Source organism: Schistocerca americana, chromosome 2 (assembly GCF_021461395.2).
Source record: "Schistocerca americana isolate TAMUIC-IGC-003095 chromosome 2, iqSchAmer2.1, whole genome shotgun sequence".
NCBI classification, from domain to species: Eukaryota; Metazoa; Arthropoda; class Insecta; order Orthoptera; family Acrididae; genus Schistocerca; species Schistocerca americana.
This window is the reverse complement of record NC_060120.1, coordinates 71,559,356-71,574,761: the sequence shown is the minus strand read 5'-3', so window position 1 is coordinate 71,574,761 and position 15,406 is coordinate 71,559,356. Positions and strand designations below refer to the sequence as shown.

Sequence of the window (15,406 nt, the reverse complement as noted above, 5' to 3'; positions counted from 1 at the left end):
GGACAGTCAATGAGCTTTAAAGTTGAATGGCTGTAAAATTTTGTAAAATCGTAATACATTTCCTTATTACTGCATACGTTTATTAAATGTCATTAATTATACAGATAATCTAGATTATATCAATCTTTTGTATCCTCTTATTAGTTGTAATAATCAGGTTAACAAAATGTATCAACAAAACATTAATATTTAAAATTAAGAAACCTGGGTACATGTGGAATGAGGTGTCCATTGGCACCCGGGTGAATGTGTCCCGGTTTTCACTGAAAATAATTTGGTCACCCTATTGTAGCAGGACACGAACATAATCCCTCCCGCACCACAACGACTCGTTTCTAGCCGCAACACCAAGCTATAGTTAGTATCTTGTCATTTTGTTTACATAGGATCTCGTAAAGGCATTTAATTATAATAAATCGTAACAAGAATGATGTTTGTAATTTTCGTTGCGCCATTGACTTGAAACGGCATACGGTCATGACAAACAAGTTAAAATGCAGAAAACAAGAGAATGCGATGAAATCCAGTATCGAGTCTCCGAAACGACATGCGAGCGACGTTAAGTGACCCGACCCGAAATGCTAATGGTTATTGTTTTTTCGGTACAAGCTGTCGCTAACGGTAAGTGTAAGAACCGAGTACGGCCTCTGAACCCAGGCGGCAGCTGACTTATCGTGCAGACATATGCCATGATTTGCAGCCGGCTGCACCGAATGCCCTCTGTAGCCGTCGGCAGAGCTGCTTACTCAATTCCTAAGCTACCCCTTCCCCTTATCCCCGGAAGGCAAGTAAACAAGTGGACAATGGCCGTCCTTCCCGACCTGTGTATAAATGTTCCTAAAGGGCTCCATTACCCACAAACCATTTGAGTTCTCAATGACCGTCAAACACGCCCTCTGCGGACCTTTCAGGACCAACGGCACGTCGAGATGAGGCAGCTGTGGCACAAATGTACTTTCAGCAATGAGGAATAACTCAAACATGTTTTTAAGGCGTACGAGAACAGCCCTACGGCCAGTACCCACTTTTGTCCAGAGCTTCTTTAGAGCTTTCTGAAATTCGCTACAACCCTTCCAAGAAGTTACATGCAGGCACTGGCATTTAGGAGGTGAGCCTGGAGGCAATATGCATTCAGTACTGGGATGCCTGATGCCACATTTAACACAGAGTGCCGGTAGGCAACGATAATTAGATGTGAGTGATCAACTTGAAAACATTTATACTGGGTTGGTTCGTTGCAAGAGCCGTATTCCTACACCCACAATCTCATCGATGGCACAAAGCGAACTCCATAGACAGTATCAGATGTAACACCCTTTGGTAGTATCACAGCATACATAGGTCATGGGTGGAGCTTTCCCTGCTTCTTATGCTTGAACTGGGATCTGTACCAGGTCGGGTTGACGGAGGAGATAGAGAAGATCCAAAGAAGAGCGGCGCGTTTCGTCACAGGGTTATTTGGTAAGCGTGATAGCGTTACGGAGATGTTTAGCAAGCTCAAGTGGCAGACTCTGCAAGACAGGCGCTCTGCATCGCGGTGTAGCTTGCTGTCGAGGTTTCGAGAGGGTGCGTTTCTGGATGAGGTATCGAATACATTGCTTTCCCCTACTTATACCTCCCGAGGAGATCACGAATGTAAAATTAGAGACATTCGAGTGCGCACGGAGGCTTTCCGGCAGTCGTTCTTCCCGCGAACCATACGCGACTGGGACAGGAAAGGGAGTTAATGACAGTGGCACGTAAAGTGCCCTCCGCCACACACTGTTGAGTGGCTTGCGGAGTATAAATGTAGATGTAGACGTACCGGATGATCAAAAAGTTAGTATAAATTTGAAAACTGAATAAATCACGGAATAATGTAGATAGAGAGGTACAAATTGACACACATGCTTTGAATGACATGGGGTTTTATTAGAACCAAAAAAATACAAACGTTCACAAAATGTCCGACAGATGGCGCTTCATCTGATCAGAATAGCAATAATTACCATAACAAAGTAAGACAAAGCAACGATGATGTTCTTTACAGGAAATTCTCAATATGTCCACCATCATTCCTCAACAATAGCTGTAGTCGAGGAATAATGTTGTGAACAGCACTGTAAAGCATGTCCGGAGTTATGGTGAGGCATTGGCGTCGAATGTTGTCTTTCAGCATCCCTAGAAATGTCGGTCGATCACGATACACTTGCGACTTCAGGCAACCCCAAAGCCAATAACCGCACGGACTGAGGTCTGGGGACCTGGGAGGCCAAGCATGACGAAAGTGGCGGCTAAGCACACGATCATCACCAAGCGACGCGAGCAAGAGATCTTTCACGCGTTTAGAAATACTTTTTTTTGTTCTAATAAAACCCCATGTCATTCCAAGCATGTGTGTCAATTTTTACCTCTCTATCTACATTATTCCGTCGTTTATTAAGTTTTCAAATTTATGCTGGCTTTTTGATCACCCGGTACATCCTTTATGGTAAAGACTTGTTATTCACTTCCTCCACAGTAACTGAAAGTAGCAAATCTTTGACCACCACCTTCATATCCCTGCTGGCGACATCCTGGTACGTGTGAAACGGTAACTGTTGATTCCTGCAAAAGTCGAACACCTTCTGGTAATCGTCGAGGTTGTCAACGTAGAATTTTACATCATTAGACAGCTCGTAAACCAACCAACGTAGAATTTTACATCATTAGACAGCTCGTAAACCACCAGAAATCTGTTCCTTAAGGTCGCAGGATAGCTTTGGCTGGTACAGTTGTAAATCACTATGGGTGGTATCTTCGGCGCATTTGGGACCTACAGAGGTGGGGGTGGCAGGTCGGCGGTTGTAGGCTCCTGCACCGACGCTCCAGCTAGGGTGTCATACCTGTCTGTAGTGATTAGGTTCGGTTGCGCAGTTCGTTCCAATGCCTGAGCAGCACTGTGGCGAAGGGTCTTCCTGCAGTGAATTGGTTGAAACCCCTCGGTAGTCACAGTGTCTGCAGCATTCCAAAGAGTCCCATCTGGACTGATTGTCCTGTGAGGACATGTTGCTGTCGCTCCGTGGTTAGAGTGAGTGGACGATATTTCCTCAGAATCATCGCCTGTATCCTCCTGAAGCAGTTGTTTGATACGACGTATTTCTTCTAAAGCTTCTTTGCGATGACGTCGGTGTTCTTCGTACTTCTCCTCCCGATATTCAGCCTTTGTGTCTGGTACAGACGTGGCCTTTAGGCTTTCTTTCGCGGTGTCATGCTGTAGTTGCGGTACATTGTCACCCAGTGAAGTGTCCGACGCGTGAGCCATGTCGTCATCAGATGGGGAACCGACAGCAGCCTGCAGTCGCCTTCACACGTTCGCCGACGCGTCCGTGAAAAACACAACCGCGTAGATACATTACGTCCGCGAGCACCCGAATAACACGATAACTGACTAACGAGGACACGCGTCGGTAAGAACGCTTCGATATGATCGAACAACGCTTGGAGACTGCTAGTTCACGATGTCGGCTCTATAGCAAAAATTGGCGCGGAAACGCATGCGCATTGGCGGCCGTCACAGGGGCGTCCTCTATCGAAATCCGCGCCCTCTCCAAATACAGTTCCGTCTGTGGCGCGCAGGCGCATGGTAAAGGTGAAACTACATGTCCGCCCTCTGTCGGAATGCGCTAAAAACAAAAGTCAGATGTCGCCAGATGTGTCATTATGAATAAAAAGCTTTCTCTCAGAAGAAATTAGAGAGATCAGCCTTGTCCAGTTGAAAGCCGTCGTCATGACTTATAAAATTTTATGTTAGACCTATTTCCACAGATTCTTTAATTACTGAATCCCAAACATATCTCGCCGGGGCCAAATTTTTGTGGCAGAATAATTCATAGAGCGTCCTGTGGTAATAAAATGCTCAGCGAACTGACAGCCCACCCCTTGCCCACATGGTGCGAAGGCATGAAATAACAATAAAGAAAAAAAATACACTGCTCAGCTATGGCCGTCCCACTGGGCTGCGAAAGGCGAGCGTGGCGCTCTCGCTCACCACATCCTTCATGCACTGCGCGCATCACATTACCTTTTTCCATACCGGCAACAAACTTTGCAAATCCCGGCCTTCGGCAGACCCAGATCGTCCTTTACCGAACCGAGAAGGGCACCAACCTTCGCTGAACAACTCCTTGTCCTCTTGATGTTGAGGGTGGTCACGTTTCTTCCTCCTTAGCGCGGCAATTTTCTGATGTAGAGAGTAACCGTTATTGTTGAACACCGACTGTAGATGTTCTAGCTCCTTTGTAAGGCAGTCTCCCATCAGAAAGAAGAGGGGCGCGGTGCACCAACCTTCAAAGGATGCCAGTAGTTTGTGGAGGGTGATGGCAGCTCGTCACTTGCAGATAAAAGTCAGTATGTGTGGGCTTACGGAAGATAGAATGCCCTAATGACCCATTCACTCTCCTAGTAACCAAGACGTGAAAAAAAAAAAACAATGATAAGTAACCATCCTTCCCTATTCCACTGTACCGTATATTTTAGTGGATTGAGTTCAGATGTTGGAAGAAGCGTGAAAAGCCTTCTTCATCAGGGGGCTACATTACAAAAGTGCCATTCACATATCAGCAAAAGACTCTCGGTTTAAGTTCTGCCGAATCATGTGTCCTTTCCTCAAAGTCTTCCATAAAAAAGTTTGCTACCAGAGGGAATAGAGGACTGCTCATAAAACACACAGTCTGCTCAAAATATTCGTTGTTAAACAAAAAGTAAGTTGAGGAAAGGACATGGAAAAAGTGCTGTTATATCGGCCGTGAACTTACTGCTGATGAGTGACAAAGAGTCCATAAGAGGAACCTTAGTAAAAAGTGAGATAACATCAAATCTCACAACTAAATCAGTTTCACTGAGTTGAAGTGAACGTCAGTCTTTTGATAAAGTCATCAGAGTTGCGAACACGAAGCGCGCAATTCCCCAGAAAAGGTCTCAGTAGAGTGGCGAGATGTATCGTCAAATCGTAGGTGGGGGCGTCGATATGACTGACGATCGGCCGTAACGCAACTTCTTCTTTATGAATCTTCTGAAGACGATATAACCTGGCTGACACAGAACTATGAGATCTTAATCTCTTGGCCACTTCTTGCGGAACAGAAGAAGAATTCAGCAGTGCTGATGTTTTCCTTTCCAATTTCCCTGTGGGGTCTTTGTCAATCTTACGATACATTGGTTCACTCAGAAAGTTATAAATCTTCTGTTCATAAACCTCACGTGGCAACAACATGGTGACGTTTCCCTTATTCTCTGGTAAAGACCACCGTGTGAGGACCTTCTCGTAGCTTTCGTAGCGCGGCCCTTCCCATGGCAGAAAATGTCTGGACTGTTTCGAGCCGAAATATTGTGGCAAGAAGTCAATATGATCCAGCTGCAGTCCCGAATCCTCATAGAATATTCATTACTCTGGGAAAACTTCAGGAACCAGACGTTCAAAATTCTCTGGGAAATAGGTGTAAGGTATAGCTTATAGATGGATAATATAGATAATATAGAGTATAAGATGGATAATATAGAATATGTACTACAATCACGAAGTAAAAATGAGAATGGAAGATCAAGAACGAAATGTTCGGATTAAAAAGGTTATAAGACAGAGATTGAATCTCTCGCCCCTACTGTTAGATCTATACATCCAAGAAGCAGTGAAGAAACAAAAATTACGTTCTGGACTGAGATTAAAATTCAGGGTGGAGGGGTATCAACATCAACATTGCTATCCTCGGTGAAAGGGAGGAAGAACTGTAGGATCCTTTCAATGAAATGAAAGCACACAGTCTGGGCTGAGAGTGAACTGAAGAAAGATGAAAGTTTTGTGGAGTGCCAGGAATGAGATTAGCGATAAATTTAATATCAAAAATGGAAAGATTCCTGCAACATTGGAAGGAAAGCAACACAAGACGGACGAAGAAGGAGGACATAAGAAGCAGACTAGACACAGGCCAAGAAGCCATTCCTAGCGATAAGAGGTCTACTAGTAACAAACATAAGGCCTTAATTTGAGAAATAAATGTTTGAGAATGTACGTCTGGAGCACAGTATTGTATGGTAGTGAAACATGGGCTGTGAGAAAACCTGAACAGAAGAGAACCGAAGCGTTTGAGACGTGGTGTTACAGAAGAATGTTGAAAATTAGATGGGCTGGTAAGGTGAGGTACGAGGTGATTCTACACACAATCGGCGAACACAAGAACATGCAGAAAACATTGACAAGAAGGAGGGACAGGATCACAGGACGTTTGTTAAGACATTAGGGAAAAACTTTCATGGTACTAGATGGTGCTGCAGAGGATATAAACTGTGGAGGAAGACAGGTTGGAATACATCTAACAAATAATTGAGGACGTTTGGAGTTAAGTGCTACTCTGGAATGACGAGGTTGGTGCAGGGGAGGAATTGGGGACGGGTCGCACCAAACCAGTAAGAAGACTAATACGAAGGAAAAAATTTAATTCCTCCTGGTTGCGTACACAGCAGGTGGTCCTAACCTATGCAATCACCAGCGGCTCGTTAAGTTCCGCTGCTGCGCTGCTCCTAGCTGCGACTCGCTTTTTAAACACTACAGCGCTACAGTTCTGACTGTTTACAACGGCCACTAACTCAAATTGAGTCTGGCGACCGTGGCGCTTTGGCGTCGCGAAAATACATTACAAAACGCTACTCTGACATTTGCAAAATACGCAAACAGACAAATGAAAAGCGCTACCTACCTAACATAAGCAGATGCACGTCCCTTCGAAGAAGAAGTAAGTCATGAAGTAATCAAAAAGCAGGCACTTAACACAAACTAAGAAATGTCACTGGCGTTGCTGCTTGTTACTGCTCATGCCGACGACGACTACAGAACTGCACCGCGAAGTCAGCATGACAATGATCGCAAAATACGCGAACATTTAGCGGAAAAACTATTCAACACAGATAGGCAGTTGCTGTTCACCTTTTCACAGAAGAATGAAAAAAAATTACTACATTAAACGTTATATACAAACTAGGCAAACAGAGGCAGTTCGCTGGTCTGCTGCACTACCGGCACAAGCTACGAACTAAACAAACATTTTCATCGATCGTTGGTTGACAAACGTTCCAGTTGCTGTGACTCAAGTATCAATAAGTCAGATTTTGGCAACAGTACTTCAGGATGAAATGGATTTTGGATTCTTCACCTTACTTTGTGCTTTTCCCGCATGGGGAGAAAATAAGTTTAGTAACAGTTCTTTTGTTACAAAAAAGGGTATACTATGTGAACTGCAGATTGAACCTACGGTCTCAACTTTCATAAAAAGTGGACTTGACGGATCCGACAATCTTATGAATTTATGTTTAACTACTGTTTCTTTACAATGCAGTTAGTATTACACTAGAATTTATTATATCTGTAGAGGCTTGGCACACTATGCAATGACATGACCACTGTGGGAGTTATCAATGCAGAAGCCAAAGATCGCTCAAGATGGACGGTAATGTACCAAAATGCAGACCCTGCTTAAGCTGCGACAGGTACTTAGAACACAAATGAACTAAATTTATCATATTCAGATTTGATTACAGGTGATGATTTAGCTTCATTCAAAATATGACTATTTAGCTTCATTCAAAATATGACTAGCATGTTCTCATGTAAGCCCCCTTTTTGTGAGGATCCAAGAATTTTTGCTGCACCCGACACCCCGACCTACCTAAATCCGACCGTGGATGCAAAACATCCAACCTTCCTTCGTACTCATGCACACACTATGACCATGAGCTGCTTCGCTAGTGATATTAATGGCGTATGTAAATGTTACTGGAAGTGGTTTATAGCTGAACGAATGCATGGACAACGGATCTCCGTCTGTCATAGACAAGGCGTTGATTTCAATAAATTTTTGTTTTTGCTACGCGTTTCGTACTATCGTAAGTCGCGTCAGCTTTAATTACCAAACACGTTTGTTCAAATAACTTTTGCAAGTATTAGTGTTGTGTGCACTTCATGCAAATAGTTAAACACTTATACGGTATCGTTACAGAATTCTTTATTTTGGACGATTAACAACCATTGGAATTTTCTCTGCAGATGGGAAACGTTTATAGTGAGCCTGACCCTATAATTTCAACTCGAACGGAGTGGTACGTCTCTTGATGGTGATCCACATGACAGACGTACCAAAATGGCAACTGGAGATGAGAACTCAGAGACAGATCAGAATATGATAAGAGACAATTGGCATTTAAACGTGTATAATACAGCACAACGCTGAAGGTACAACGCCCGGATAGAATACGCTATATTTTACTTGAGGGATTGACTACAAGAAAGTTTTCAGCAAAATGAATGTCACATTTTTTGGATGCTTACCACAAGGAAATGCACATATGAATTTCCCAAATATATTCGCAGAGACTCCAAATTATTTTGTGTACCGGTTTGTTACTGTGGATGAGATGATGTTCACCACTTCAGAAACGAAACATCAATCAAAGAAATGGGTCGAAGCTAGTGAATAAGAACCAAAGAATGGCGAACTCGACTTCATGCCCTGGGAATGCACTATGGCCATTGTGCTTCAGGAAATAAACGTGATTCATTTAATTAATTACTGCGCAAAAAATACAAAATAGTATTCAGAGAATAGGCTACTGTGCAAGTCACTTTACACGTCTAGATGAAAATATAGGACTGGACTACAAAAACGAAATTTGAATCAAAATCTTTCATAAAGAAAATTGCAGGTGTCTACAAAGGTGTTGCGTCAGTCGGAAAACGAAACACGCACGAATTGTTGGGACAAACAATGCGTTCGCAACAATGGAATTCCTTTGACTTTAATTTACAACATGCAAATACATCTGTAGGTATCGTTGACAAATGTTTTGAGTCAAATGGATATTGAGGCCATAGATGGGAATTTCACAGAAATTCAAAGCGTCACACTTTTAGAGTAGATTCTACTAATTGGTAAACGTAGGAAAAAAGCTCTTCGATATAAAAAATAATTTGACAGAGTACTGAAAGGCCTAGTCGTAACAAACGCACCTATATTAGACGATAGTCCCTCAGAATTATTGACGACTTTGGGAAATACAGGCATGCTGAAACCTTTCCACTTAATATGTAAGGTACATGGCCAGGCGAAACCCTCTCAAACTTCAGGAAGATTATAATCAGTTCCAGTTCTAAAGGCAGATACCGACATGTGTGAGTACTTCCGAATCATCAGTTTAACAAGTAAAGACTCCAAAATGGTATCACGAATTATTTACGGATGAATGGAAATGGTGGAAGTTGAGCTTGGGAAGGATCAGTGTGGTTCCAGAGATATACAGGAACACACGAGGCTATATTGACCCTACGACTTTTCTTCGACAATAGGCTATGGAAACGCAAGTGTATGTTTGCAACTACTGAAGAGTTAGAAAAAGCTTTAGAAAACTTTTACTGGAATACATTTTAAAATTCTAAAAGTAGCGCCGATGGAGCGAAAGGCTATCTACGGCTTGTACAGAAACCAGACAGCACTTATAGAATTGAAGGACATGAAAGGGAAGCGAAAGTTGAGAAGGGAGAGTGAGACAGGGTTGAAGAGTTGAAGGACTTGAAAGGGAAGCTGTAGCTGATTGTGAGAAGGGAGTGTGAGTCAGGCTTATAGGCTATCCCCCAAGATAGGCGAGCAATTTGGGAAACTAAAGAGAAACTTTAAATGGCACTAACGTTCAGGGAGAGTTAAATAATAACTTAAAAAAAAAAACTATGAAGTGAATATATGACTTCGAAATTGTAGACTGTTGAAGTTTAGTTGAAAGTAACTGATAGTGCCTTGGAAAGAGGTTATAAGATGAACAACAATAAAAGCAAAGTACATGTAATGGAGTGTAATTAAATTAAGTCAGGCGGTATTGAGGGGACTAATATTAGGATATGAGACACTACAAGTGTTATATAGAAAGCTTTTGGGGAACAATGTGATTGCTGATAGGTGCAATAGAGAGGATACAAAACGCAGACTGCCAGTAGTATGAAAATCATTTCTGAGAAAGAGAAAATCGCTGACAGAATACAAATCTACAAGCTGGGAAATCTTTTTCGAAATTACATGGTGTTAAACATTACATGGTCTCCAACATCAATGCCTCTTCCAGTCCAGCCCTCAGGGGACTGTACAAGAGAAACCACCTGTAAATGTGAACTTAAAGAAATATAAAACGAAACAAAAAATAATAAAGTCCCAGAACAAGATTAAATCGATCCAGAGTTGTTTAAATACGAAAGCAAGTCATTTATAGGCAGATTCCTAAACTTCTGAAAAATGATCTGGTCAGGAGATAATATACCCGAGAGCTGGATTAGATGAATTGTGATTCCTATCTTCAAAAAAGGAGACTGAAAAATCGTGATAACTGCCGAGGAATAAGATTACTGAGCTAGACTACACCATCAAAAATAAATTGTGCAGTCACTATGAACCTATAATGGGTGTGGAACAAAACGGCCTTTGCAAAGGAAAATCGTGCTGTGATGGCTATTTTTGATTGAAACTACTAACAGAAAAATGCAGAGAATTTAATCTAGAAACACAAATTGCCTTGGTTGGCTTCAAAAAAAGCTTCTGATAAAGTCAACAGAAATAAATTAATACAGATTCTGGCAGGTGACCATATTCTCCAGCAACTTATCGAAAATACGTACAGACATTACTGAACAAATTTAAACTGTGTCAAGAAAGATGGCAAATTGTCAGAGTACGGCACAACCATACTAAGGTAGGGCATGGATGCATATTTTCTTCACTACTGTTTATTATTTATATGAATAAAATCATCCAAGAGTGGAGACAAATGCAGCACGGCTTCACGAATGAAAAGAAACACTTTGATTTTTGCAGCCTAATCAGCTCTTGTAGCATCTTCAGAGGATGACTTGCTGCGACCTACACACAGTTTTCGGATTGTGTCTGTGAAATACAGCATGGACATCAACACCGGAAAAACAAATTATGGCATTTTGTGAAAAATACCCAACACAAAGTACGAAATGTTGGAAAAAGAAAATTCTAAGAACGAGTGAACATGTTCACATGCTTAGGCTACAAATTATCCTTTCTGGAAGACAGGGACCTGGCCGAAAAGCCACCAGTTATACAAAAGCAATGGGAGTCATTACTAACGTATTAAAAACCTTCCCTAGTTCAAAAGCACTCCAGAATACGCCTTTGTAAAACGTTAGCAAGCCCTGCGCTGTGCTGTGGTAGCGAAACGTGGACAATGAAGGAAAAAGACGCGAAAAGGTTAACAGCTTGTGAAATCAAATTCTTGAGACGTTCAGCTGGTTACACCAAATGGGATCACAAAAGGAATGTACATGTGTTAAAAGGAATTTCATATGAAACCCATCACACGTTATACACTGAACTATCAAAATGACTGGAGAGAGATTTACTATATAGTTTTATATCCATGCGTCGTCTTTTTTCTATATCAACTGCTGATTTAAAGTGTAATGTATTGTATGTACAGCATCTCCCCCTCTTTCACGCTTCGCCTTTCGGCGCACTAGCCTCGTTTTCTCTAGCGCCATCTCGCTGTGTTTTCGGATACCACGGCCAGTGTAGTTTTCCTCAGGGCTGCTCGCATAGGGCTCTAGCTAGTTCAATGTTCCTTATGGCCACGCCCACACCGTCTCCAGATGATATTACGGTGCGATTTTATTGGTGCTTATATACATTTTCACTCGCTTTGAAGAGCTTATTTTATTCTCCCTGCACCAAACACTCGCTGTATTATGTTTTAGGGATACACCCTTTGGCAAACGCTTGTAGGTAGTTTTAATCTACCAATGACGCGAAGGACGGAGAAAGGCTTCAAGAAGGCGTAATATAACGTTGTAAACGCAATGTGCAGAGCTATACTACTACATGTAGCAGTATTTGTTACGCCAGTGTAAAAAGAAAAACTGTAAAATACTTCCTTTCTAATCCCTGTTTTCAAACCGCCGTCTCCACATCTTACTCGATACAACCAGTACGTATGGGACCTTCTTTTCCGACGTTTTGGTCAAATACAGAGCTTCTTTCCCGAAATCGAAATATTTATAACTTTTCGGAAACTAAAGCAACACCTACGATTATGTCAGTATGTAATTAGTTCTGCCAAGTATAAATATAGGTCCCTTTGTCTGTAGGGTAGCTTCCTTCACGCTTACTGATTGCGATAGAAACAGTCGATCGGCATGGGAGCAACAAGAAAGGAACGATGTAAAGAGAATGCGAATGTACGCTAATCATTTCTTTTTTATCGCTGCATTTGTCCCTACTTTAATTATAACTGCACGCCCAAAAGACAGTAAGGAAAGAAGAAATGGGAATGTGAACGTTTGAAAAGAAGAACGAGTACTCCATATTAATTTACTCTCTAAAATCCGATATCCCTTGCGGCGAAACATTAGTTAATAATGTGTAGTGGGACAATGTTCAAAACATGACTGAAAATACGTTCACTAAATAGAGATAAGAACATCTATAATTGACATGTCATCTAAAGTCGACGTACAATTGTAAAATGTTAGAAATAAGGAAATGAAGTAATACAGAATGCTATGCTTGTAACATACGTTGCTGTTCTACATTGTTTAGCTCTGGTAATTACAGGGTCACAGAGAAAGCATCCTAGGTTTCGGAAGGAAAAGCCGTAATTGTAGTGATCTGCACTAACTTCAGGAAAAGCACAACTTAAGGAAAAATAATGTAATGTGTGTTTCAGCTCACAAGCGACATTGAAGCAAATAGTTCCTGTGGCTTAGTATGGGCAGAGGTTATATTCGACAACCGGAATAAATTAATAACTGGCTCCTTTTACCGACCCCCGGCCTCAAATGAAACAGTTGCTTAACAGTTGGTTCAAATGGCTCTGAGCACTATGGGACTTAACATCTATGGTCATCAGTCCCCTAGAACTTAGAACTACTTAAACCTAACTAACCTAAGGACAGCACACAACACCCAGCCATCACGAGGCAGAGAAAATCCCTGACCCCGCCGGGAATCGAACCCGGGAACCCGGGCGTGGGAAGCGAGAACGCTACCGCACGACCACGAGATGCGGGCGCTTAACAGTTCAAAGAAAACTCGAGTCTCATCACAAATAGGTACGCTACTCATACAATTATAGTTGGCAGTGACTTCAATCTGCCTTCCGTATGTTGACAAAAATACATTTTCAGACCCTATTGTAGATAGAAATCAACTTGCCTAATTGTTCTAAATGCTTTTTTTAAAATTATTTTGAACAATTAGTTCACGAAGCCATTCAAATTGTAAATGGTTACTAAAACACATTTGACCTCGTAGCCACAAATAATCGTGACCATCACGACGGATACACAGGGATTAGTGAACACACAGCCGAGCGAGGCTCAATTCCGTAACAAAGAAATTCACCAAAACTAAACGCGAAATACATATAAAAGCAGCTAAAAATTCGGTTGACGTCTTTCTAAGAGACAGTCTCCAATCCTTCCAAACTATGTAAGTGAAGACCATATGTGGCTTAAATTCAAAGAAATAGTATTAGTGAGGCTCGAAATTTGGTGCGGATTTCAATGCGAGATGCATTTAATAGTTTCCACAACGAAAGTCTCTTTAAAAATGTGGCAGTAAATCCAAAGAGATTCTGCTCCTATGTTAAGCAAACCAGCCGAAAGGCTCAGTAAGTACCTTAACTGCGCGACAGCGATGAGGTGGAGGGGGAGACAAGGGACCCAACCCTTCCGAGCAGGTAAAATTGTGGCTAATGTCCGGCGTGGCAAATGTCCGCACACCACTTAGATCACCTGAGAATCGGCTAAACTGGCGTGAAATCGGTTGTGATTTTAATAACCTTTCTAGATGCAGAGAGGTGTTTTTTGCCGTCATATAAAAACTGGAAAGAAGAATGAGACATTACACGAAACGTGGACGATAAGCAGTGTAGACAAAAAAAGGGTAGAAACTTTGGAAACGTGATTCTACAGAACACTGCTGAAGATCAGATGACTAGATCGATAAATTAGTTAAGGTTACTGGATCGAAACTGGGGAGAAAGGAATTCGCGGCACTATTTGACTAAAAGAAAATATCGATTGATAAGATATATCCTGAATCATCAAAGGAATGATCACTTTGTGGACGGAATTGCGGAGGGTAAAAACTGTAGAGGGAGAGCGAGGCTTTACTACCGCAAGCAGGTTCAAGTTGATGCAGGTGGCAGCTAAGAGATGAAGAGGCTTGCACAGGGAAGACTAGCACGGAACGCTGCACCAAACCGGTCTTGTGACGGAAGACGGCACGATAACTTCGACAAATAAACTTCGTTCACTTGAAGGCTTGGAAACACTCGATCTTGCCCTCGTAATAACACGTTAATCATTTGTCCGGCAAGCTGCTCGTGTCTTCCAACGATCCACCTCGCAGCGAAAGCTGCTCAATGTCTGCTAATGATCCCCGCGTGCTACGTGGCTGTACGTGAAAATTTCGAACGGTAAATATGACGATCACTGGCCCTACTGACGTCATTGTTGGCACGTTGTGACGCACTGAGCTGCTGGCGCTGCGCCGATTCGCGGTACTTACTACGGTGAAGGAGACAGTGTGAAGTCAGAGGAGCGCAGGCTCACGAGGCGGTCTCGACGGCGGCCAGCGCGCGACTGACGCGCGGCCCTCGCCCGCCTGCCTTGGTATTTACGTGGGGGGAGCCCCGCTGTTCCTTTTGCGGCGGAGGAAGCCGTGACATCACCTGCCGGCCGCGAATTGTGTTGACTCTCAAGGCCGGCGATGATGAGCGGCTGGAGGGCAGCTGCGCCGCCGCGTCCCAACACTGGCTGCAACTCTGCAGCACTCGGCGGAGCTCCACCAACGGTGTCCTCTAGCAGGACTGCGAACTGTATCATCATCATCATCATCATCATCATCATGTGTTCTGCCAAAAGGCAGGTTGTCACATGGTAGTTCTCCAGGCTGTCCGGTCTTCTGCCATCCTCTTCAGGTCTGCATAATTTCCTCTTCCCTTTATGTCGTCTATCCTCTTGTATTTCCTTCCTCTCAGTCTTGTCCCACAAACCATTCCTTCCAAAGCATCTGCTAGCAAATACTCCATCCTCAATGAATGTCCCAACCAGTTCTTTTTCCTTTCTCTTACAACCTTCAGCAGACATCTTCTCTCACCAACCCTTTCCAATACTCTTTCATTACTCACTCTTTCCATCCAGCTTATTCTCTCCATTCTCCTCCACGTCCACATCTCAAATGCTTCTAACCTTTTTTCATCCTCTCGTCTCAGCGTCCATGTTTCTGCCCCATATAGTGCCACACTCCAGACAAAACACTTGCCAAGCCTTTTCCTTTATCTAATTTGCCACATAAGAGTCTCCTCTTTCTGTAGAATGCCTCCTTCGCTA

At 42.7% G+C, this 15,406-nt stretch overlaps 1 protein-coding gene across 2 annotated transcripts in view; it reads right to left on the bottom strand.

Annotated features, from left to right (window-relative positions):
- Window positions 1-14,680, bottom strand: part of LOC124595029 (leukocyte elastase inhibitor-like) — a 217,883-nt gene extending 203,203 nt beyond the window's left edge. For both annotated transcript variants that reach the window (XM_047133589.1, XM_047133590.1), the window contains exon 1: window positions 14,583-14,680. The gene's annotated coding sequence lies outside the window, so the exon portion shown is untranslated. The remainder of the gene's footprint in view (window positions 1-14,582) is intronic.
- Window positions 14,681-15,406: the final 726 nt, after the last annotated feature.